The 23,950-nt window shown below is 38.5% G+C and overlaps 1 protein-coding gene across 4 annotated transcripts in view; it reads left to right on the plus strand.

Annotated features, from left to right (window-relative positions):
- MID1 (midline 1) overlaps positions 1–23,950 on the plus strand; it is a 237,697-nt gene that overhangs the window by 169,452 nt on the left and 44,295 nt on the right. The window lies entirely within an intron of this gene.

Consider the following 23,950-nt stretch of genomic DNA (forward strand, 5'->3'; position numbering starts at 1 on the left):
GTCTTAGGAATTTGCTTGCCAGTTTCCTTAAAGAAGAAAAAGACAACCCCAGTTGTGAAGTTTTCAGTCTGTCTCCACTCAGACTTGCCATTTTGGGTATGGATAAGTGATACGGGATCATCACCTGAAAGACGTCAGAGCAGTCCAATGCATGTTGCATACACATAAAAGTGACTGTGCACTCTGTGGTATATTTGACAGACAGCATTTAAATGCTCCTCATATTATCCAAATATAAAATACAGAAGCTTTCTAGGAAGTGAGTTATGAATGGTAAAAAAATAATACAGTGTAACAACCCCACATAATGAGTATATATGGTACATAGTGATCTGTTGTTGTTTCCAGTGGCGCGATTTGCAAGAGTAAGGATGACTCATATGAAGGCTCATGGGATCAAGGTCATGGCTGCTGTTCCGAAGACTAAGCAGCATTAGGGATGGCCCCTCTTCCACTAGCTGTGATCATTTCCTTGTTCCTCTGAGTTGCCATCAAAGGTTGCAGAACAGATCACAAAGATACATTTTTGTACCTTGCAGTGGATTACACCTTAAAAGAAACCTCAGTCATTCAACTTCTGGAGAATTCTGGAGACCGAAAAATAATTTGGACACTGACAGGTCCAGAGCTATGATCTCTTGATTTTCATCTGGATTTTTAAAATAAACTTTGAAGTTGATAGAATAGGAAAAAGCTTTGTTCGAACTTGAAAGAAAACCACAAAATCGAACAGGAGCAATGTGACACTGCAGAACCTCCCAGTGTTGTTCCATTGCTTCCATTGTACTCTTCTCCTGAAGCACTTCAAAATCATATCTATTCTTATACTTTCTGTGAGTATACCCTCTGTTTCTCACACCCATAGTCATTGCCAAGCCTTGAGGATGGAACCTGGTTTTCTTTCTTTTGTCAATAGGGAGGTAAGAGTATTGTGCTCGTAGATTAAATTGTAAACAATGCTGCTTCAAATAACTGGGGAAAAAAAATACCTGAAGTCCTGTCTGGGTTTCAGATTTGGATAACCTGTTTTATTTCAAAACTTTCAAGCAAACAAAGAATCTGAACAAATGTTTTCTTTCTAATTGTGCTAGATAGAAGTATCCTAAAAGTCTGACAAAGCATTATGTGTTAGTGGAGCAAATAGAGCAACCTGAAACTGTGCAAACAGTGAATACTGCAGTGTAACTTTTAACAGAAAATGTCAGTGTAGAGCACAGGCAGACTAGATAAGCTTTATTTTTGATCAAGAGCCAAAAGCATCAGGAAAATAACGACATTAATGTAGTATCCTTTTTTTTTTTTTTTTTTTTTTTTTTCCCTCCATAGAGAACATGAGATAAGCATTGGAGACAGTTGCTATTTAAGCAGAATTATAATTAAATTACTTTCATCTGGTTAAAACAAAGCTAAGACTAAATGAAATAAAATCATACACGCTCCTCCCATCTTTACCCTGAATATTTCACAAATTATCTTCTATCATCTGTTGTCTTATATTCTATTCCATTTTTCTCTCTACAAGAAAAATAACCTTTAAATATAGTCCAATGTTTGCATACAGGGCTGCTTTTAATGCTATAATTTAGTTCAGCAGTTTACTATCATTAAAGAACTAGAAACTGAATCTCCTCTCACTTGCATACATGAATAGGCCACAAAGATTCAATTTTCATTCTGGCTTAATATTTTGAATAGAGAGACTTATTTCCCTTTTATCTCTTATCTCTTATCTTCCCTCTCCCCCCCCTCCCCAATATAATGCTGTTTTTAATACAATTGCTGTGGAGAAATTCAGAAATATCTGTAGGGAAAGAGAAAAGAAGAAGCACCCCAAAAACTTCCAAAAATGATTAGGGAAAATTGCTTGTTGAAAGTTTGCAACTATTTCTATAAGTGAACATACATGTAAGGGGATTTTATGAAAGAGGCCGATAGGAACTGCACGCTCAAGTTGTAGGCATGTTCCCTCTTCTCATACTTCCTTAGGTGACGCGGGCATCCTGTGTCAATAGCTGCAGCTATTTCCTCATCTCCCCCATGTATCTGCTGCTCTGTTTAAAACTCCATAGGAGAGTATGCATCCATGAAATTTATTTGTAACATTTTTGACACTTTGACCTGTAATGACATTTACGGGGCTTGGCAGCTTATCTCTGAGAGCCATAGCTCAGCACCCAGTACACTCAGTCAGTGCTTCTCATCAGCTTGCTTGGTTTTACAGCATTGCCATTGAGATCAGCCAGGAACAAGCTCAGAGGGGGAAGGAGCTGGGGGAGAAACAAACACTGCCTGAAACAAGGATAAAAATCTCTGGGGTCTGAAGAAACTCAGCGCTCCAGTTTTCAAATACAAATCCATTTCTCACATTTAGTCCCCTTAGCTACAACAAAGCTTGGTAATTCAGGGCAAGGTCACTTCAGGCTTTGAGCTTCCTAGGCAATGAAGTTTTTTTTTGTTTTGTTTATTCAGAATATTAGTTTTATATGAAGGAATTCAAAATAGCATTAATAAAAGAGGATAGTAGTACTTTATTTTTAGCACTAGTTTTTTGTTTTACATTTAAACAGCACCTAGTTCTGATTTGTGACAAGACTCTGCTACAAGAGACAGGAAAAAAAAAAGCATAGAATGTCTGTTAATTTCATGACTTTTTTAACTTAGGAACATTTGCTATATTCCTCCAATTGTAAATGATTGTGTTGTTGTTTTTAAATACACTCTATCATATTTACATATAGAGCTCATAAATTAGTTTAATTTTGCTCAACTATCACTCATCAGCAATCAGTTGGTTATCTACAGGTTACAGCTAATAATCATTATTTACATTTTAGCCTATATTCTTCACTGTTTAAGCAAAGTAATATATGAATAAATGTCCCTGGAGAAAATTTTTACTGCTTGACTCTGCCTTTAATTACTACGAATTTATTTTAACTTCACAGTTATTCACTAGTGACATTTTATTTGCAGCATAATGTCTTATGCAGTATGGGAGGGAGGAAAGGATTTTCTAGCAGCTTATAGTTCGGAGTTTGGCTTTTCCAAACTCATTATCTGAAAAATGATATATTTTTTTTTTTTGCTGTATATTTGCTTAGTTTTGTATAGTTGGAAGTTTAAGGACAGTCGTGTGTTGTAGAAATGGCATAGTTCAGATAGGTAGCTGTCTGCATACTTACAACATTGATATCCTATTCCTGTCAGTTCATGGTTAGCCCTGAAGTGATCAGGAAGTTGGACTCGATCTCTGTAGGTCCCTTCCTTTCCTTTCCCTTCCCTTCAAATTCATCCTGTTTTCCTCCATGCTCAGTGATTCCGTTTTCTTTTCTTGCAGAACTTTCTTGAAATCCCATAGGCCTTGTCCCATCCTCATGCTGTAGGCTGAGCAGGAAGCAGTGCAACTCAGGGGGTCTTCCAAAATAGCAGCATGATTCTGGCAAACCAGTAGCTCCTACAAATCAGCTCTATTCACACCACAGTGAGGTTTCACTTCACTACCCAACAGTCAATTTTAATGAACTTTGTAGGACATCAGCATTATCCAAGACTTGTCTCTTATTTTCTAAAGCTAGGTGGTTAGTTTGGAAGCTGCTGGGGAAGTGGCAGATAGCAGCAGGCAGCCAGGTCAAAGATGGAAGGATGATTTAAATGAAAAACTGTTGGAAACAAAACAGAGTATTGGGAAATGCTATTAACATGACTGCAGGACAGACACCTGATGAAGCCCTGCTCTCCAGAAATGTTAAAAAGCTACTTTTTCACTCCCTGTTCTTCCCTGCTTCCAAGTGTAACCCTACACAGTTGGTCAGACCAGAGTTTTGCAGAGATTAGCTACTTTATTTGCTGAACTTCTCAGTGGCGCTGATGCTTGTGGAGAAACATATTCTGAGCATATTCACATTCTACAAGTACAATTTGTTTGCCTAGAAATACAAAGAAGCCATAACATTCAAATATGATATTCTTGACTAGCTGAAATCTGACTAACTCCTTGCTTGTGGGGCTAGAGGCAAGATGCTTTGTGTGACAAAGCATTTGGATGCTACAATGGGGAATGCATACCAGCTGTCTTGAGCTTAAGTAGGATTTCAGAGTTATTCAAGAGCTGGGTTGCCTAAATGTAATACTTCATGGGGGCCTCATTTTTCTGTTATCTTTTGAAATCCATGCCTTGTGAAAGTGTCCTTCAAATCTGAGGTAACTAGAAAAGCAAATCAGTAAAGTCTCTGACTAAATATATCTTAATTTTCAGAACTATAATAATGTCAACAAGTGTAAGTCTTAAGAAAACACTGTGGGTTTCCCCTACATTGAAAAACACTATGGGATTTTGTATGAGGGAATCTTTTCTGGATCTTTGTTTCAGTACCAGTCTCCGAGTCACTTACCACATACTGACTCTGCTATCTGATTTCTTTCTGTGTCAATCCCTTTCTTTCTCACCAAGGAACTAACCGCATTCTGGAGTCCAGACCTTGCTGAGAATTCAGGAGCTGTGACAGTATCACTCTGTAGTACAGTGGTAGGCCAGGTAAGGACACCTGTATTCGTAAATCAGTTTCCTAAACACAAGTATATGCTTATCCAGTAATGAGTAACTTTTCAGTGGCCATGTCAAATAAATGCTGTCAGAAAATGGAAGTAAATGAGGGCATTATTTATTATACTTTAATGAAGAACAAGTCGTTTGGTCACATATGGAAATCTAAAGTAGATATTAGAAGGCAAGTGAGATATAATGATAGCACAGATCTTTATGCCAAGATTTTTAATATGTTAAAAATAAGCAAATAGTATATCATTATTACATCGTTAGGTTCAATGAGTAAGTAACACATCAGTCTGCAATTGGAGCTGACTGACCGTTTTGAAATTGAGTCACTGCTTATCAAAGAGAAAAAGTTATACACTTCAGCGTACAGCTTTATGAGAACTGACACAGGTTAACAGTTATTCCTTCCCTTCCTCTCTTCATTGCATCCAGTATCAGATGTTCACTTCATGTTTTTCGCTAGTAAATTCCCCACTCCTTTTAATATCACTGCACTGGTAGAAAATGGTGATCTATACCATTATGTTTTACAGAGCTTAAAGTGATTCGTGATCATTTTTCAGTGACGCCATGAGCTGCTGGCTGTGCTGTGCAGATAGCCTAGCAGATTTCAACCCTTTAGCACCTTGCTTTCCCTGCTCTGCCACAGCTCATCACTTCCTCAGTTTTTACACTGAAGTTGCCAATAGTAGTTGTATTGCAAACTGCATTTCTTATACTGGTTGAAAGCATATTCTTCTTCCTTTGTTTCTGGTCTTGCTGGTTTGTTGTTCTGGCCCCATAGAGTGGTGCTAGAAGTGAGGGGCAGTGAGGAGGGAGACCCATACTTCTTCAGCTGGCCTTGTCAGCACAGCCTGCAAATGCCAATATCATGCTGAAATAAGGACTATTTGTATTGTTTATTGTTCATGTAACTCTTCTATTTAATGGGTTCCAATCAGGCTGCAGTACAGTTGACTGGTACGTGCACAGAATTAATTTCTATCCCTGCGCAAGCTGTCAGAATACTGGCTGCATAGAACATCATTTGAAGAAAAAAAAAGATAATAAATAAAAGGAAAAAGAAAGCAAGCAAAACTCAGAAAAGTTGTGCAAAGCACATGCAGACAGCCCAGGCCCAGACTGCTGCAGGCTGCAAGGAGAGCAGGTTCAGGGAAGTGCACCCTGGGGCAACGGTCCTACTCCCCTCCACACTGCAGGACCAGTCCTGACCATTAGAAAAGTGTGACTCCCATCTCCTAGTTTGAGCGTGCCCTCCTGTTGTCTCTCCTCTAGTTAGTCCCTAATGCCATCACTGCATACACAGGCTACGTGTTTGTAAAGGGCCTAACAGTGAGGAGGCACTGCCACCCCACATGTGTCACTGTCACAGGTGGCAGCTGTGGGTGGGCACTGCCCTCAGACCAGTTTGGCCTTGCCTCCTTAAATACAGTGAGGCTGTGTTTCTTTTTTCCCTTACAGGTGAATGAACTGAAACTTGCAATGATGTGAAGTGGCAAAGGCCATGGAATAAACCACTCCTGGGAATAAAAGTCAAGACAAAATATGTGAAAACTTGTTCTGCAGTTTGTTTCCTACCAGCTTGACGCAGAGCCGCAATAATGCAGCTCTCATAAGAAGCTTTTTTATTTGCCAGATACTGTCAGGGATGCTTTTTCTTGAAACAACTCAAGGAAGTAATACAGCAACCCGATAATTTAGAAAGTGTGCTGCTGTGCCCTAAAGCTGTATGCCATTTCCACAATCTCTGAAAGAAAATAGAAGATATTGTTTAAGTGTTTGGGTTGTTGGTGGTGGTGGTTTGTTTTTCATAAGGGAATTAGGATTTGCTGAGTAGGATTGTGTGGGTTAAGTCAAACATACAAATTCTGTCTTAAAAAGCAGGTTTTCTTCTGGACAGTGACTTACCCCTTAAACAAATGAGAATACCTAGTAGTATAAGAGAAATAGTGAGCACTGTAAAAATACTGGGGAAGAGCATCTTACCTTCTGTGTATAGTATGCATTAGTTGAATACTGAAATACCTCTAAACCATTTAGTAGAGTCAGACTGGCTTTTCTAAGTGGTCTCAACTTGTATCAGGATGTAAAGAACACAGACATGTTTGGTGAGAGTATTATTAGCACCCAGAAATATCTTTATTTGTACACTAATCTCAATAGATTTGGCCCCATTGCAAGATAAAAGGAAATAGGCTTTGATGTAGAAACAGAGGCAGCTGAAAAGAATGAGTTTTTTCCTGATATTTAGGAGCTTACACTTCTTTTGAAGGTAATAAACATTAAGTATAAACAAGCCTCTATCCTAGATACCTGGTTCTCTGGGCATTTTTGAATAATCCACAGAGAATACATTTGCATTTTCAGCCAACATACCTCTGTCAATACAAGTCAGCACACTGAGTTGGTGATAATACCTCTGCTTCTTTATCTTGTTAGAATGTTTATGAGGGTCCCAGAACTGCACTTGCATAAGGAATGGAAGTCAATGTAGTTTAATGTCTGTCCACATTGCCCATATCAGCCCTGGTCTTAATGGGTCACAGGAACAGCTGCCTGTGATCACATCCTTGACTCCTTGACTGGATTGTATCTGGTAATAAAGGTGAAATAAAAACTCAAGTGAACCCAGCACATTTGTAATAACATTTTAACAAGCTTGTGAAGCACTTTCATAGTCATTTCATCTTTGCAGCTTGTTTTTACTGTGAGACAAGGTGTTGACTGGTGTTTGGATGCAAGTTCTGAAAGCCCTGTTGCTGTAGGATCGTACAAGATACTGGTGAGAGAGGGCAGGGTGTCTCAGGGCAGCACAGACTGGGAGAATGTCCAGGCAATAGGGCTAATTTGTGGGTGAGTTCCTGCAATTCAGTTTGTGGCTTAGCCTCAGGGCTGAGCCAGGTCTCTCACTGTGACCCCAAGTGCTGGAGGTGGCAGCATCTCAGGCCAACTTAAACTCTTAAATTCATTGCATGCCCGCTGAGTAGCATACTACGAAATTCCTCCTGTTGTTTTCTGACCCGTTTTTCTGTTGATAAGTATATAATCTCTTTGCTAATTCTTAACTTCTGGTCTTTCACTACATTTAAAGTAAAGCTTTTTATACTAAAAAGTATTTTATAATTACAAATTATAAAACTTTCTGTAATTTATAGTGAAACTATACATAAAGTACTAAAAGGGGACTTTACTGTCCTGTATTAGCCTGAAATCTCCACGCTCTTCCTGCTTTTAATGTAACCTTCTAAGAGGCTCATGTAGAGCCTTAGGCTTGTATGTCTGATTAAGTAGTGCAACCTCAAAAATATGATGTCTTTGGGACATTTGTCATAACAACTCCATTAAATTACCTTATCTGTTTTTAAAAGTCAGTATCAGTGGCACAGTTAGCAGAGACATATTCTCAGCTGACATAAGTAACTTTGTCAGAGCCACAGTTTACATCGAGCAATGATCTGCTCCTTAAAAGCAGATGCTTAAAATCCCGGGTACTTTCCAATGCAAGAAATTGCAATAGGCCATAGCTGTCATATATTTTGTGAGAAGATGCATTTTGTGAAATAATTGTAATGGGGAAAACTAAGCCACACTAATTTCAGCTTTGACTGGCAATGTCATGAAAAAGAAAAAGTGAAAGGAGAAAAGGGAGAAACTACAAATTCTACAGTCTTCTATTTGTGGAGAATATTAATAAGAAGCTTGCAAACTAATTATAGCTGACACGCTGTGTTATACATTATACTTGGTAGCAGGTAATAGGAAATAATGTTTTCTTCTTGCAGAGAATAAAGACCTGATGCTTAAACTATATCTTTAGTGAAAATGGAAACCAAGGAATTGTTTTTAATTGCCACCTTTTACTAATTAAAAACTGAATTGGGAGAACAAGTATTTCGTTTTGGTTTCCTTTTCAAAGAAAGATGTGGTGAAATACAAGATTTGTAAAAATGAAAAGGGATTGGTAATTCAGAAAAATAAAGGATCCTTTGATATTTCTGTTTTTTGTTTTTTACACAAGAGAAGCATTTCCAGGGGCAATCATTGAACTGCTAATGTTTTTTACTTCTTACTTTCTGTGTATAAGCAGAATTCCCAAGTTTGAAGAAAGGAAATGTGAGAAACAATTAAAAACAGAGTGTTGCCTCTACTGGTTTCATTTATATGAAGCTGTTGTAATATACAATTGTGTTTCTCAGCTGATATCTTAGGGTTCATTTGAGAACTGTGGAAATACTCTCAGGAGCTGAGGTTTTTTCTCTGTGAATACAAGTCCACACAAAGACCATTATTAAGCTTTCAAAATTATTCATCTAGAGACCTCCGCTTCAGTGCGAGGCTAATTTCTATTCCCATTTTCTTCCGATAAGCTCAGTCTTCCCCTTTCCTGATGTGCATTCCCTTTCCTTCTCAGATCCTTTTTGTGTATCCTCAGCATTTGTGTCCCGAGAGTACCATCTCCCTGGTTCTACAACCATATATATTCTAATCCTTTTCCTTTGGATCCCGTTCTGTTTAGACCTTCAGGAATGCTGTATTTTCAGTTAGTCCCCTCTTCCACACTGTTATTCTGCTCAGCTCACTGCTCCTCAGTCCTGTGTCTTGCCCCAGTAGCTCAGTCTCCCTGGATTTATTTTTCCAATCCCAGCTATTGCCTCAACCCAGTACTTCCCATTTGCTGATTGGCCTCTAACTAGCGCCAGCCTTCCCTGATCGGTCTTTGGTTATACTTCTATCTCCTGCCACCTTAATGCTCAATCACCTCTAGCCCTTTCTTATTTCTAGTTATTATTTCTAGAATCTACTCTTTATTTTACCATTTCACTCTTTCTGGCTGTACTTTCAGAGGGGCTTCCAGCTCACCTGACTCCCAAATGTCTCTCTTCTCTCACTCCTCTTTTTCAGGTCTCCGTCACCTTTTCTTCCCAGCACCAGAATCATTTCCAGCCTCACCAGGATCACTTGTCATCTATTCCTAGCCTACCAGATCCCATGCCTTTGCTGAACTTTCTGTCTCTCATGAAACTGTGGAACTTGCTTCATTGTAATTAGTTCTTTGCACAAGCAAGTGGGTACTCATGGGAGGGGAGCAGAGAATGCCAGGGAGGCAAAGCAAACCCTCTGCTATTACATGGGGGATATGACCCCGCCATGGGTCATGGGGTAGGAGAAATCATTACCAGAATATTATAATATGGTTTGAGTAGCCCTGCTCAGTACTGTGATAATAAGTGTGCCATGTATGGTACACGTATCATTCAGGTGATGGCAGAATTTAGCCCTTATGTATAGCAAAACTTCTACTTTTTAATGCTTGCTGCAGGCAGGTGTAATAAATTCACAGATTTCTGAAGTCAGGCATTACCACTGTGATTGCAGAATCTGATCTATTGTGCAACAGGCTGCAAACTTTTACATACTAATTCTTTTATTTCGTCTAAACCCCACTGTTGAACAAGAAGTTATCCATTAATGTATCTGCGCTACCAATATGGCTATTTTCAGATGGCTGTTTCCTGGGTTGTATTCCAGAGAAGCTGAGCCTAATGGTCATGATGACATGACTGTATCCTAATGGGAACACTGCTGGCAAAACATTCCAATTAAGAGGGGATGTATTGAGCTGAAATAAATGATTTAAGTGGTGATCAGCCTGGTGTGAAATTATAAACTCCATTGTTAGTATCAAAATGTCTAATTACATCTTGGATCCAGAATAGCACTTACATTTTAAAAACTGTGGGACTGAACTGAAAATGCTTTTTGCAAGACCTTCAAGGACAAACGAAGAGCATGCAATTTTTAGTTTGCACTTTTATTTAATTAGTGTATTATTTCAGCACGAAGTATTATATAGCATTTTGTTTCTGTTTCTTCCATATTTTCTTTAATTGTCCTAAGTAGAAGACATGTACTGTAAACTTTTGAAAGATTTAATTATTTCAGTTGACCTCATTAGCATTTTGACTATGGGGAGAAAAACAAGCAAACAAACAAACAACAAAAAAAAATAAGAACAACAATTTAATGGAAAAGAGAAAAAATATGCAGCCAAGCTATTCAGGGAAAACTGAGAAACAGGAACAAGAATTATATAAAGGTGTGCAAGCCATTCAGGTAATGCTCTTTTTCTTAACTCCTTTGTAACACCAAATACTGAGATATCTTAATTTAATTTGTACTTCTCTGTGAAGCAATCCACACGTTTTAAGATTTTTTCTTCTTTTTGCCCTACAGCCTTCATGTTGAGCAAGCAAATGTTAAAAGCAGAGTTGAATCTGTTCTCTTAATTGATGGGTTTTTAAATTAAAGCTCTTCAGAAGTTTCATGCCATCAGGAGAACTAAGTAACAATTATCTGGTACCGCTTGCTGACTGATCAAGTCTTGAAAAAGAGGTGACAACTTTTCCACCCTTGCTTGGAGTGCCCAATCAGAGGAAAACAAACAAACTAACAAACAAACAACAAAAAGAAAACATTTAGTATCATTGTATCACTGAATGTCTTGGATTGCAAGGGTCCTTATAAACCATCTATGTCCAGCTCCCCCCTGCTGTGAGCAGGGTTGCCACCCACTAAATCAGGTAGCATACATGATAGTCAGCAAAGGCTGAGTATCTGACTTTGAGTTCTAGTTCTGCATTAATCATTTCTAAAGATCATTCCAAAAGCTGAAATCATCCCTTAATAAATTACAACTTTATTCTTTGTCAAAGATCACAAGGTGATGATATCTTTCTAGAATTGTGTACTACCCAGAAGCTGTATTATTTCTTGAAACTTGATATCCATGCAGAATTATAGAATGTTTTAGTTTGGAAGAAACCTCTGAAGGTTATCTTGTCCAACTAAACAAACAATGAGGGCAGTTTACATAGGGACTAAGTATTTGATATATCTTCAAGGATGGGCCCCAGCAGCCTCTCTAAGCAATCTGTGCCAGCATTTGACCACTTCAAGATGACAAGGAATCACTTTGGCCGTGAGGTCATGTGGTCAACTTTTGTCCATCAGGACCCCCAGGGCCTGTTTTACAAGCTTTAGGATGAACAGCTCTTTTATCAAATGCAGTGTTTCTTTAAAGAAAATCTCTATGTTGTGGTGTCAGATGCTGTGCTTTTATGGTGATTTCTTTCATTCACATTTGATTTCAGTGCTAGTTGTTTGACCCTGCGCCTCAGAAGCATTTTAGATGTAAAAAATTCATTTGTACCTAAGCCATCTCTGAAGGTACCTGTGGAGAACTCTGCAAAATGAAACAAACTAGACTTCTATTTAGTTTGAAAAGTATCCAGCAGCTAGAGACATACCGCAGTGCATGTTTCTTAAAGGGAATCTACAGTGCTCAAGATCTGGACAAACCCAACAGGAATTACCTGTCTTTTCAGACATGCCATTTCAAACTAACATTGAACAGCAGGAAAGCAGTTCTTCATAAAATGTCGCTAGGTGCTAGTTTTAGAAGCATGAATTGGGAATGTTTATTCAGTAAGTTTTCTTTTTGACCCTGCATAAACAAACCGTGTAGAGAGCAGTGTACCTCTGTTACACTAAACTTAGATATCTTTGAATTATTGCTTTTGTTGTTGGTAGTCATGTATATATTGCAAAATATATAGCAAAAGCTTGACATCAAACTTACATTTACTATCCCGAACAAAAATTTAATATCTTGAGCTCCCAGCTTACTTGTCAATGCAAGTCTGCTTTACTGGCACATAGTGTCTGCACTGTACTGCATGAATGATGAGGCAGTGGCACAGGCTGCCTAGGAAGGTGGTGAGGTCACCCTCCCTGGATGTGTTCAAGAACCATGCAGATGTGGCACCGAGGGCCATGGTTAGTGGGCATGGTGTGATGGGATGGTGGTTGGACTAGATGATCTAAGTGGTCTTTTCCAACCTTACCAATTCTATGATTCTATTATTTCTGTTATGTTAGTTTTGAGAACAAACATATTTTACAAGAAGCAAGAAATAACTAAGATATTGAAATGTAAAGAATAATTAAATCCTTATTAATTAACAAATCCTGAATAAAAGTTAGTTCTAAACTGTAAGTATGTGGAAAAGAAGTGCTCTGGCAGAAACAATTGTAAAAAAAAAAAAAAAAAAAAAAAAGCAAGTTAATGGACCTGTCATTTCAATATTCAGTAATATTATCTAGAATATACAATTTCCCAAGTGTAATTCCCATATCCTGCATGAACAGCTACAATAAAGTGAAAGGCGTACTGACACCAACTTGCTTTCCTGTCAGCATGTAACTGTAAAATGTATACGCTAATAGAAATAGCAGAGCAATTGGATCTGCTCTTGACATCAGTTATGCAAGCAATGTATGGCATAGTTCTCCTGGCACCTCCTTGGCTATTTGCACAATTACTTTCTTGGCCATCTCACAAAATTGCATGTTTGTGCACAGAGCAAGCAGGCGTTTGTGCAGAAAAGACGAATCAAAGCCTCTCTGGCTGAGAGAGTGTAATGCCCTGAGGTCTGACAAGTGTTGCTAGGATTTGCTTTTCAAAATCCTGGAGAAAAATGAAAGAGTGGACCAGGACAGCAGGAAATAGGTGTTTTTTCTCCTTTCCCATTCATAGCTCACTTTTGGTTGTTACATGACCCTACAGTATTCACAAAGGGGATTGAAAATGCTCAACACAATTGAAATAAAATTGGGTAAATCATACCAAAATACAGAGAGTCCAGTGTACTACAACAGTATGCTACAGGCTGATCTGTAGCCTGATTTTACTCCAGGATTTGCTAAAACATACCCATATCTGTGCATATACACAGAGCCAGTAATTAAATTCAAGTAAAGCTTTGATTACAAAAACAGCTCTTTAACTAATAAAAGTACTTAGTACCTAATGAAGGAAATTAAAGACTAATTTTCATAGAATGTTTTATAAATTTTTGAATGTTTGAAATCAGACTCAGCCCTAAATCAGTGTTGTGAGACTTGGAAATGCTATTGCTAATCATACGTAGAAACACCAGAAGAGACTTTATTCACCTTCCACATTTGTACTTTGCACAGAGCAATTTTTTGCACATCACGGGGCATGGAGGAGTGCCCATGTAAGTGCGTGCTACTTTGTGCATGTTTTATGTAGCCAAAGAGAAAGTGCTTCTTGCAGAGACTGTAGTCCTGACCATTACTACAAACATGAAGTAATACTGTGTGAATCAAGTCCATGTCTTCTCTCCCAAGAAAACTTTGTCTGAGATAAAAATCTCAATTAGTTCATTAAAGACCCAAAATGAATACTTCCATAGGCTGTAAAATTTTCATATCTTCTCTAAGTATTCTGAAAAGCATACTTACGTCATCAACCTTGGCTCATATTTTTAGTGGAAAAAGTTTGTTACCCTTGATAGTAGGGAAAACTTCAAAGGCTGTGATAAATTAAATGAATAATTTGTCCGGAGGAAGTCTGCATAAATTGCGTTATCTAAATGGGTCAAATGAAATGTTAAGATCTCTGCCTCTCTTTCTCCAGGAATAATTGGATTTGCACATCTCTCTAAGTTAGTTGCTAGTCTTTTCAACAAAGTACAAGGGCATGTATTTTTCACTGCCTGAATGCCTGTTGTGATAAATGGCTAAAGAAGAGTGTCCAGGACTACATGGGAAGATTCAGGCAGGCTGGCTCTCCATTTTGCAACTGTTAGCCCACCTGATGTGAAGATGATGAACAAGCCATATAAGACCTGCTCAGTTCTGCATCCCTAATTTGGATATGCTGGACTGGGTAAGATGAAAGTATCTAAGATTCTTTGTAAATTGTTCAAAGGTGAGTTAAAAGGCTTCATTAGTCACATGCAATTTCCTCTGGAGGAACAAATCGTTTCAGAACTTGGCATTTTGAAGGAAGAAGAGACAACAGAAAAATGACTCTTTAAAATCATCATGATTTTTCTTAACTTTCTAAGGCTTCAAAGAAGGGTTGGGTTACAAATATAGCTTGTTCTTCTAGAAGAGGGGCTGTGCAATTAGATGTTTTATTCTCTGTTATTCATAAATATTCATTCATAATTGAGCATTTATGGATTTCTACGATTTATAGGAAATGTATAGCTTTAGATTTCTATGCATTAAATGCTCTTATTTCTGATGACAAATTTGTGTTAGTAAATTTGAATATTTAATGTTCTAACCAAGGCCAAAGACAAAGCATGTTCTCCTTAATTTATTAGTAAAGTGTTCAAAATCTCTAGCTATTAGCACATGTGAATATATTATAAGTTTGTGTACTTACTTCATGAAGGGAACATGTAGCTCTTTCCTGAGGGTTCTAGTTTTTAGTTGATAATCTGAGATGTGAAGAAAACAAAGGAAAATTGCAACTTAGAAGCTGCAGAATAAAATAACATTGTAAATGGGAACAGTGATAGAAGAGTCGGTGTTTACGCAGTACAAGTGTGAATTGATACAGGTGCTCACATTTTGGCTTCTATTCATACTCGTTTACTAAAAGCATCCTTTGATTTCATATGATGTGACCTAGCTTCTTGACAAACTACAGCAGAATTTTTATTTTTAGTGCTATGTTTTAGATGTCTTAAGTGGCCAGAGCTGTGTGATATTACTAGGAAAGTATTGTCACAATCCACTGACTCTTACTGAGAGAAAGTTTTACACTGTATACATTTTTGAGCTGTATGTAAACTGAAGAAAAAAAGTAGAAAATAATATTTGGAGTGTAATGACACGACCTCAAGTATTGACAAAGTAGAACTGGCTTCAGTTATGTTATTGGTTTGGCATACAGTAAGTGATGTATTATCCTAAGAACGTACTAAAAATAAACTATGAAAGTTTATGGTCCACAATCTTGCAATCGTATCTTCTTGAGCTAAAATACACTGCTTTGAAGTGTTCTCTTGCAATTGTTCATGCTAGAATAAGCAATTCACTTGTTCATACTAATTGATTAGTTCATATTAGTCAAATGAAACACATCTGTTACTATCTGCAGTGTTGAGTAAGAGAATTGTGTGAATCTGCATGTCTTCATAAGACATTTGCTTTTGGCTAGCCTTTTTTTAAATCATTAAACATATTTTGCCAGGGGCTGTTCAATAAAAGTCTGTATTTGAGTTATTGACCCCTCAAATTATAGTTGCATTAACTTTGAATTGATTATTGCATTTTAATTTGAGTGAATGTATAGTCCAGTAAAGACTGAAAAATAATATCTTGGGATGGGAAGGAGAAATTACAAGGGCTGCTCCAAAAGTAATACCTCCTGTTTTGTTATGTTGGCCCATGGAGATGTTGGTCATATGGCAGTAGAGGTTGAACCTTCCCACCAGTATCCCATTACGTGTTTTTGCAGTGTGACAGATGGCAGTAGAGGGACAAAATGACCGAATGGTGTCTGACATGGGAGTGCTTATGAAGCTAAGGTGTGGAATTGTATTCCTCCATGAGGAAAAAATGGCACCTGTTGACACCTGGTGAATGTTTCTGGAACCAGACAGTGGATGTGAGCATGGTGAGGTGGTGGGTGGTGCATTTCAGCAGTGGTGACAGTCACAGTGGGTGTCTCCACTGGTGCAGATTGTTACAAGCATGGCATGCAGGCGCTTGTTCATTGCTGGTAAAAATGCATAGCTAATGGTGATGATTAATTTGAAAAATGGTGTTTTGTAGCTGACAGTTTGCTCTCTCAAATAGTGTTATTGTGCTTTTTGTATCTGATGTGGTTTCCATGGAAATAAACAAGAGGCGTTACTTTTGGAGTGACCTACATAGTATAGAATTTTAGTATACTAAGAAATTGAACAAATGAGAAAACACAGAGACTTACACCTTTGTTTAGATCCAGCTCTAACTGTGGGTTGTGACATGAAAAGCATGTGTCAGAATGAGCGTTAAACTGGAAGGATGCCAACACTTGTTGCAAATAACGTATTGCAGCTGGGGTGTACTCCATGGAAGGTAAAGACTAAACCACCAATGATCTCAGTTCCACAAAACTAGAGCGCAACTGAGTGGAAGAATTAGCCCATGGTATAATTATTGGCAAAATCCTGGATCATTTTTAAGCAGAAAAAGTACTGTAAAACATAATGGTGTATGGTGCTTTGCTTAGTATGATTCCCCTAAGTCACTCTCAGTCGGAAGGAGAGGTCTTTCTGGTTGACTAGTTGGTTGACAGTTGCCTAATTTATTGTGCTGTTGGACAGTGGATTCAATTTTGATTCTTCAAAAGAGGTGCTGTACTTTGGCTTCACTTAGGCTTAACAGTGGTGCCAATCTGGCTCCTAAAGAGAAGCCGGAACAACAGCTGGGAATATGTTTTGTGCGCTGCGCACATATACTGGTTTCTTTACTAAAGGCACTGCACAGATAGTCGTGTTTCTTGAATAAATGCCTTCTGGTAATCTATTAAGAATGCTTCACCAGTAGCAGACAAAGCTAGGGTGTGCCTACAGGCATCCCATCCTTTCCTACCATGCCAAGAGGCAGAGTTCCAGCCTTAATCATGGAGAAACATAAAAGCAAGTGGCTTCAGCTCCCTCAAATGGCAGTTTTGTCAGAGACCAGCAGAAAAAGCTAAACAGGGTTTAGGACAACTCCATGGGTCTCCTACCTAACGCAAACCAAATCACCATGTTAACCTTGTCTATTACTTGCCTATCTGTCTTTTCTAACCTGCTAGTTTGATGTAATTCTGTATTGCTTTTTATACATGCTTGGCTAGATAAGGTGGAATTTTTCAACTACAAAATGCAGTAATATTTATTGACTGATTAAAAACAGGCTTCTTTTCTTTTTTTCCATAATGTAACCTCTCAAATAAAATACAAGCTTTCAAAAACTGTTCAGGCAGACATCCGTAGAAGCTGGGACTTTAATAATACTGCATAAATTGTGGTTCCTCAGATGAGTTTTTACTTTCTCTTCCTATAAATGTCTCTCATTAATTATGTGCAAAACTCAGAGCTTCGTTTTTTGCTATGACTACTTCCCATATCTTGCTAGCTCAAGATTAGATTAGACATCTCATGAGCAGGAACTTGGTTTCAAGTTTATCCCATGTTTTAGGAGTCTGGAAGCAGATGCAGTCTGGATGCTGCAGGAAAGTTGTACAACGGTTCAATTCCCCTTAACCCCTTTTACCATACAAGATCAGCAAATAGGGAAAAAAGTGAGCTAAAGAACCACTCAGCCCTCCTCAGTAAGTCATTAATGACGTTCTTTAAATTCAGCTTGCCTGGTATTTGCTGTGCTCTTTTAACATTTCAACTTCCAGCTTGAATACTACATTCAAGAAAAAATATCTGTATAGTTGGGCCTCAAATCTATCTACAGTTTTGCACACCTTGAATAGCTCACATATCAGCCCAACACTGATGTAGTTTTAAAATTCATTCAAATGGTTATATTTCTTTTCCTGATTATTATTATAGTTCTTTGATTACTGATTCATTAGACAGAGGGCTGAACTAACCTCCCAAGATCCCAGCCAAGCTAGTGTTTGTATATCTCAGAATATTTTGATTGAAATGGGAATCTATTAAAAGAATGTTACTTGTCCTAATGTCAGTTTTGTCACTGTATAACTTGGGACAAAATAAGTTTGAATGCCCCAAGAAAACAACTCTTCCCCTCCCCTTCCCATTTTATTTTTTTATATGTCAAATTCACATATCTAATCAGTGTCAGTTCTCTTGGCCTGTGCCCCTTATAATCATGCTTCTTATTGCATTTAGAACAGTTCTCAAGCATATATATTGTTTCTTTCCAAAACCTACTTCATCACATCGAAGAAAAATTTTTGCTATAGTGTGCTATATATGGTTCTCATCCTGTCCTTTTCTCCACAGACCACAGCTGTGAAATTTCTGTTATGCTCTGTGGAACAGAAGAGCAGTGAAGACTAAGGAGCGCTGTAGCATAGCAACTCATGAAGCAAATTAGTGTGGCACCTCTAGTTGAAACCAAGGCCAGAACTGTGGCTGCAAATGGCAGGCATCCGTGGTATACTGAGGGCATGGCTTTGCAGAGAAGTGAGAGAACAAGTGGAGGTTTTCCCTGGAGTGTTATCTTCTTGGTTATTAAGAATTTGATGTGCTCAAGAATCTGAAATACTTGGATTCCATTTACTTTCCCAAAGTCCCATTTTAAATAAGAGTTAATAAAGTAATAAGCAGCATTCCTGTGGTATATGGAAACAGACCTAATTTAGTTAACATTATTTAAGCCATAGTGGCTTCAACTGAAGCTCTTTTTATTGCACTTTTAATAAAAATAGTCCTGGACAATTAATTAACAGTACAGTATCTCCGGGGTCTTTCCTTGTGATATACAGTAATCACTTGAGGTAAAAAGCATAGTCCCCAGGAGTGTATCAACATCATAGCTGCTATTTCTTTTCACTTGGAAATGTAGAGTACAGTTGTCAAACTCTGCACATTTGAGACTTGAGGTCAATCATTGCTATTAACTGCAAATGTTACCGTTCCCTAGCTGAAGAAATACAGAGTCAAGCATGTATATCCTATGGAAGAGCAGTCATCTGTTTCAGGACAAGTACAGAGAATGAAAATTAGCTTAAGTTTTTCCACGTGTGCCTGGCATGTCCATTTAAATAAAAAACACCAAAGGAAACATTAAACTCTCATATCCCCAAAACCTGGTTCAGAGTCATTCTTAATATTCTGGCAGTTCTTCTGGAATTGATTGGCAACTTTTTTAATAGATTAGACGCAAGTCCTGGAGGCAGCAGGGCTGGTTCATAGGGTATGTCACCACAGCAAGGTGGAAACGTAACTGGAGCACATGCAAGGATAACTTTATTAAGTTAGGAGAAAAACAGTTACAGTGAAAATGTGGTTACATGGACTTTGTTAGTAATGGGGTATGTATTTACAATCTATAGAGAGTCTGCGTATCCTAAAGACTGATCTGCCATGTCAACACTGCTCTGGTTCCCCTGCTAATTTGACTAAAATGGGATTTGATTCCACTTCTGTTTTGTGGTGCTTTATTCTAATCTCTCTCTTTTACTGCTGTGTAACTGTGTGGCTTTTGGTCACACCAACCAAGTATGAAAATATGTGATCTCTGTTTCAGTTTGGTCATTTGTAAAGGAATGGTAGGAAGGTGGCTGTGGTTCTTGCAAAACCTATACCTAGTTGCCACTATAGGGAGCTCTGGTAAGTTTAGAAGACATCTGAAGTTGTTTTTTTCTTTAAACTAGGAGTTAACCTCAAAACAATCAAAAAACTACAAAATCACAGAATGGCTTAGATTGGAAGGAATCTTAAAGACCATCCAGTTCCAGCTGCCACCCACTAGATCAGGCTGCTCAGGTCCTCATCCAACATACCTTACTCAAGTCAGAAGCTGCAAACTGTCACCAAAGTTTTTTACCAAAAGGCTTTGATCATGACATTTTTGATGTAAATAATGAACAGCACTGTTGTTGCAAAGGACTGTTCCAGTACTTGAGTCATAGCATGTGCTGCAGTCTCAGAGGAACAATTCTAAAAGCACTCCATGAGCAAAAGAAATTCATAAAGGTAAAGAAATCTCTTAAGTGGAGAATGTTAATGAGTACTTATACTTAGTGATAGCAGGAAAATCTCATTGTAGCTGATAGCTTTAGCTTTCTGTTGTGACCCTTTGAACAGACATTTTCTGTGGAGCAGAAAAATGTCACTGAGAAGTTCTCGGGGATGTTGTTGCTCTCTCTGCTGTCACATAAGGCAGGAGTACACAACTCAGCATTTTTATTCTTTAGAGACTTACATTAATTTATTTTGACAGTATTTTCAACCCATGTAGTAGCTTAGGACTAGCTGTTTGTGCTACCTTCCTATTTTAGACAAGCAGTGCTTTGCGTGAGACTGTTAATTTGGCAAAGGGCATGGGTTCACATTTGGTTTTCATAGACTGATAGATTTAAAGGCCAGAAGAGACCATTATGATCATCTAGTCTGACCTCTCACTTCAATCAGGGCATGAACCTCACGCAATCATTACTGCAAAAAGACCAATACTTCAGTGTGGGCTAGACAGCAGCTTAAGGAAGACATCCAGTCATGAGTTGCCTTTCTTTATTTTTTTGCATGAATTTTTCTAACTTCAGATTCCATTCCCTGGATCATATCATTTTGTAGGCATGCAGCATCAAAATGAAACATCATCCTCAAATGTCCTTTTCAGTTACATCTGTGAATCTGTCTACTTGGATTTATCCCCAGATTATAGGATGTTGTTGTACAATTGTCACACCATGCTAAATGGACAGTAAGCATTTTCTTCACTTTGTGCTGGGTATTGTAAAAAACAGCTGCAAACCACACATGGAATTTCAAGATCTTGAGCTAGCTCTGCATTAATAAGTCAGGAAGCATTCAGCCTGGCTTGTTTTTTGTTCCACAAAATCTGGAATGTTTATGTAACAGACTTAAAATAAAATCTGTAGGTAAATAAATTTCTGTTTCAGTGAAAAATGCTTACTTTTCATGTACTAATGGCCTTTGTATAAGAAACTTTCAAGCTTTTATAAATCACGACAGTATTCCCTAACAGTTTTGAGAACAGTTTTTTATTGTAGTATGTATTTGCCCCAACATTTAGTATTTATTATGTCCAGCAATACATTTGAAATTAAATGCTGCCAGGAATATACAGTTTTCACCTTAATTCTTTTGTATCAGGTACTCAATAAGTATATAGGCAATAAGAGAACACATAATTATGATTTCAAGAGTACTTGCACCTTTGGATCCCTTTAACAAACTGTTCTAAAGACAAAGGTTATCTGATGCTGTAATTGTATATGGTTTTTAGACTTTGCATATGAGTCTCAGCTCTGTAGACGGCCATCTAACAGCATGGCAAACATGACTTTGCAATTAAATGATCATTCACGTTACAGCTTATGGAAATATGTAAGATACAATTCAAACTGTTCTGTAAAGAATTGCTGTTCTTGTTACACTTTGTTTTTAATGAGCTATAAAATAAATGCAGTGTAGAAAGCATTTTTTACAGCCAGAACTTGTGATACGTGATAGACAAGGTTGTGCTGGGAAGAAAATGCCAAAGTTAAAAACACTAATCATGGTTCTGATGACTTACATACATAAAGGCATCTAAATCCTGTACTCTCTTTAATGGGACAGTGCTCCTCCAGTGTTTACAGCATCAGCCCTGGTAAATGCCAAAGTGTGTATGGTTCAGCAGTGAAATACTGCCAGCTTCATTCAGTTGTAGCTAAATACAAGGAGTCAAAAGACTGTGTGGCTGCATAGAGGGAGAGCAAAGAAAGGAGTGTTTTGAAACAGTGTGAAATAGTCGGGAACAGTGCCAGAAAACAAGCACACTCATTTGAAATATGTGCACAGAGACATTGGGGATATAGGAGGATCATAGAATAGAATCAAAGAATGGTTTGAGTTTGAAGCACCCTATAGGATCACCTAGTTCCAACCCCTGCTATAGGCAGGGACACCTCACACTAGACTACGTTGCTCACAGGCCCATCTGGCCTTGAATGCTTCCAGGGAGGAGGCATCCACAACTTCTCTGGGCAACCTGTTTCAGTTCTCACCACCCTGACAGTACAGAATTTCTTCCTAATATCTAGCCTAAATCTTCCTATTTAACCTACCCTCTTCCTATTTAACGCAATTTCCTCTTGTCCTATCATTGCATGCCCTTATAAAGTCCCCCCCGCCTCAGGGTCTCACAAGAGCAGAGTAGAGGGGCAGAATCACCTCCCTTGACCTGCTGGTTACACTTCTCTTGATGCAACCTAGGATACAGTTGGCCTTCTGGGCTGCAAGCACACCTTGCCAGATGATCTTGAGTCTTTCATCAGCTGACACCCAAAAATCCTTCTCAGGGCTGCTCTCAAGTCATTCTCTGCATAGAATGTATAGGATTGCCCCAACCCAGGAGCAGGACTTTGCACTTGGACTTGTTGAACTCCATGAGGTTGGCGTGGGCCCTCCTCTCAAGCCTGTCCAGGTCCCTGTGTATAGCATCCCTTCCCTCTAGCATGTCAACTGCACCACTCAGCTTGGTGTCATCAAGATGGAAGGATGAGAATATGGTAGTGGCAGCTGAAGGGCCTTCAGTGACCAAAAAGATATACTGGGGAGAAAAGTAGTAGTGTGGAGAAGGGAAGCCCATTAATAAAAAGATGAGCAGGGGTGAAATTAATTAGAGCTCTGCAGAGACACTGTGGCCCTTATGGGAAGGGCTCGGTTCTGATACTCTTGTTTAGCACTGTCTAGATTGCTTTAGTGGGGACTTCTTGGAGGACATCGTACAATTAGAAGGCAAAGGTTGTAAGGGACTGTATGGTTGTAAAGGATTCACATTTAAATAGGAAAAATAGAAAAACAGCTATGAGGAAAAGCTTCACGCATCAGCTATCCTCAGTGTTTTCAATACGAAATGCATGCATATGAAGTTACTAGAACATATGAGTATTTACAGCCAGGACTGGTTTTTTTTCATTATCTTTTTTTCCCAGTCTGTTAACTGAAGTTATATTTACAGGATTTTCTGTCTATCTGGAAACTTTGCATTTTAAGCTTCCAGAAGATGGACTTATATGTAAACAAACAGCTACCACAGGATGTACATTGAAAAGCAAAGAGCCAGTAGTTGCTGGTCCCACAGGACACTGCATGGTCCTGGTCCCAGAGCAGCCAGATCAGGAAGTAGATCACAGCCACCATGACCACTCGAGCTTGGATTTCCTTCCTGTGGTACAGCAGGGAGGGAGGAGGCTACACCATTTGTTTCAGGATCTCAATCTGACATGCAGTTGCACAGCAGCCAGGATGTAGCCTGAGAGGTAGAAAGCTCCAAGCTCACAAATTGTGAGATGCTTATTTGTGGCTGTAATCAGCAGATAAACACAGGCACAAGCCACATATCGTCTCTAAAGAATAATTAGTGAAGGCACAATCAGTGCGTAGATACTTCCTTCTTGTACCTGGCTATGGTGGCTTTCTTTAGATTTATTTATTCAAAAATCAGACTCCAGGGAAGTAGAGAATTAAATCATTTAGATTAACCCTCTCCCTCAGCACTGTGAATTCCAAGGAGCAAGTGCTGACACACTGCTGGGCCCTTACAAGTTCAGTCCCAAAGGAGGACGTGCTAGAAGGCCTCATTTAGCAGCAGGTTTTTAAATTCAGCTGTTAGACTGAGAGCAGGGAACAAAATAAATGGTCTCAGACAAAGTTTCATTTTTTTAATTGGCAAAGAATTTTCACCTTCCTGCTTTTCTCCTTAATCCTCTGCTTCTGTCCCTGACTAAATCTTAACCTCGTTTTCAGTAGGTCCTCAGAAACTATTTTTTTATGAACTGACACTTACCTTGAACTTTCTGCTTTTTTGCCTTTTTCTGCCAAA

Source organism: Centrocercus urophasianus, unplaced genomic scaffold, assembly GCF_019232065.1.
Source record: "Centrocercus urophasianus isolate 14NV4802_14NV808 unplaced genomic scaffold, USGS_Curo_1.0 seq_12, whole genome shotgun sequence".
NCBI classification, from domain to species: Eukaryota; Metazoa; Chordata; class Aves; order Galliformes; family Phasianidae; genus Centrocercus; species Centrocercus urophasianus.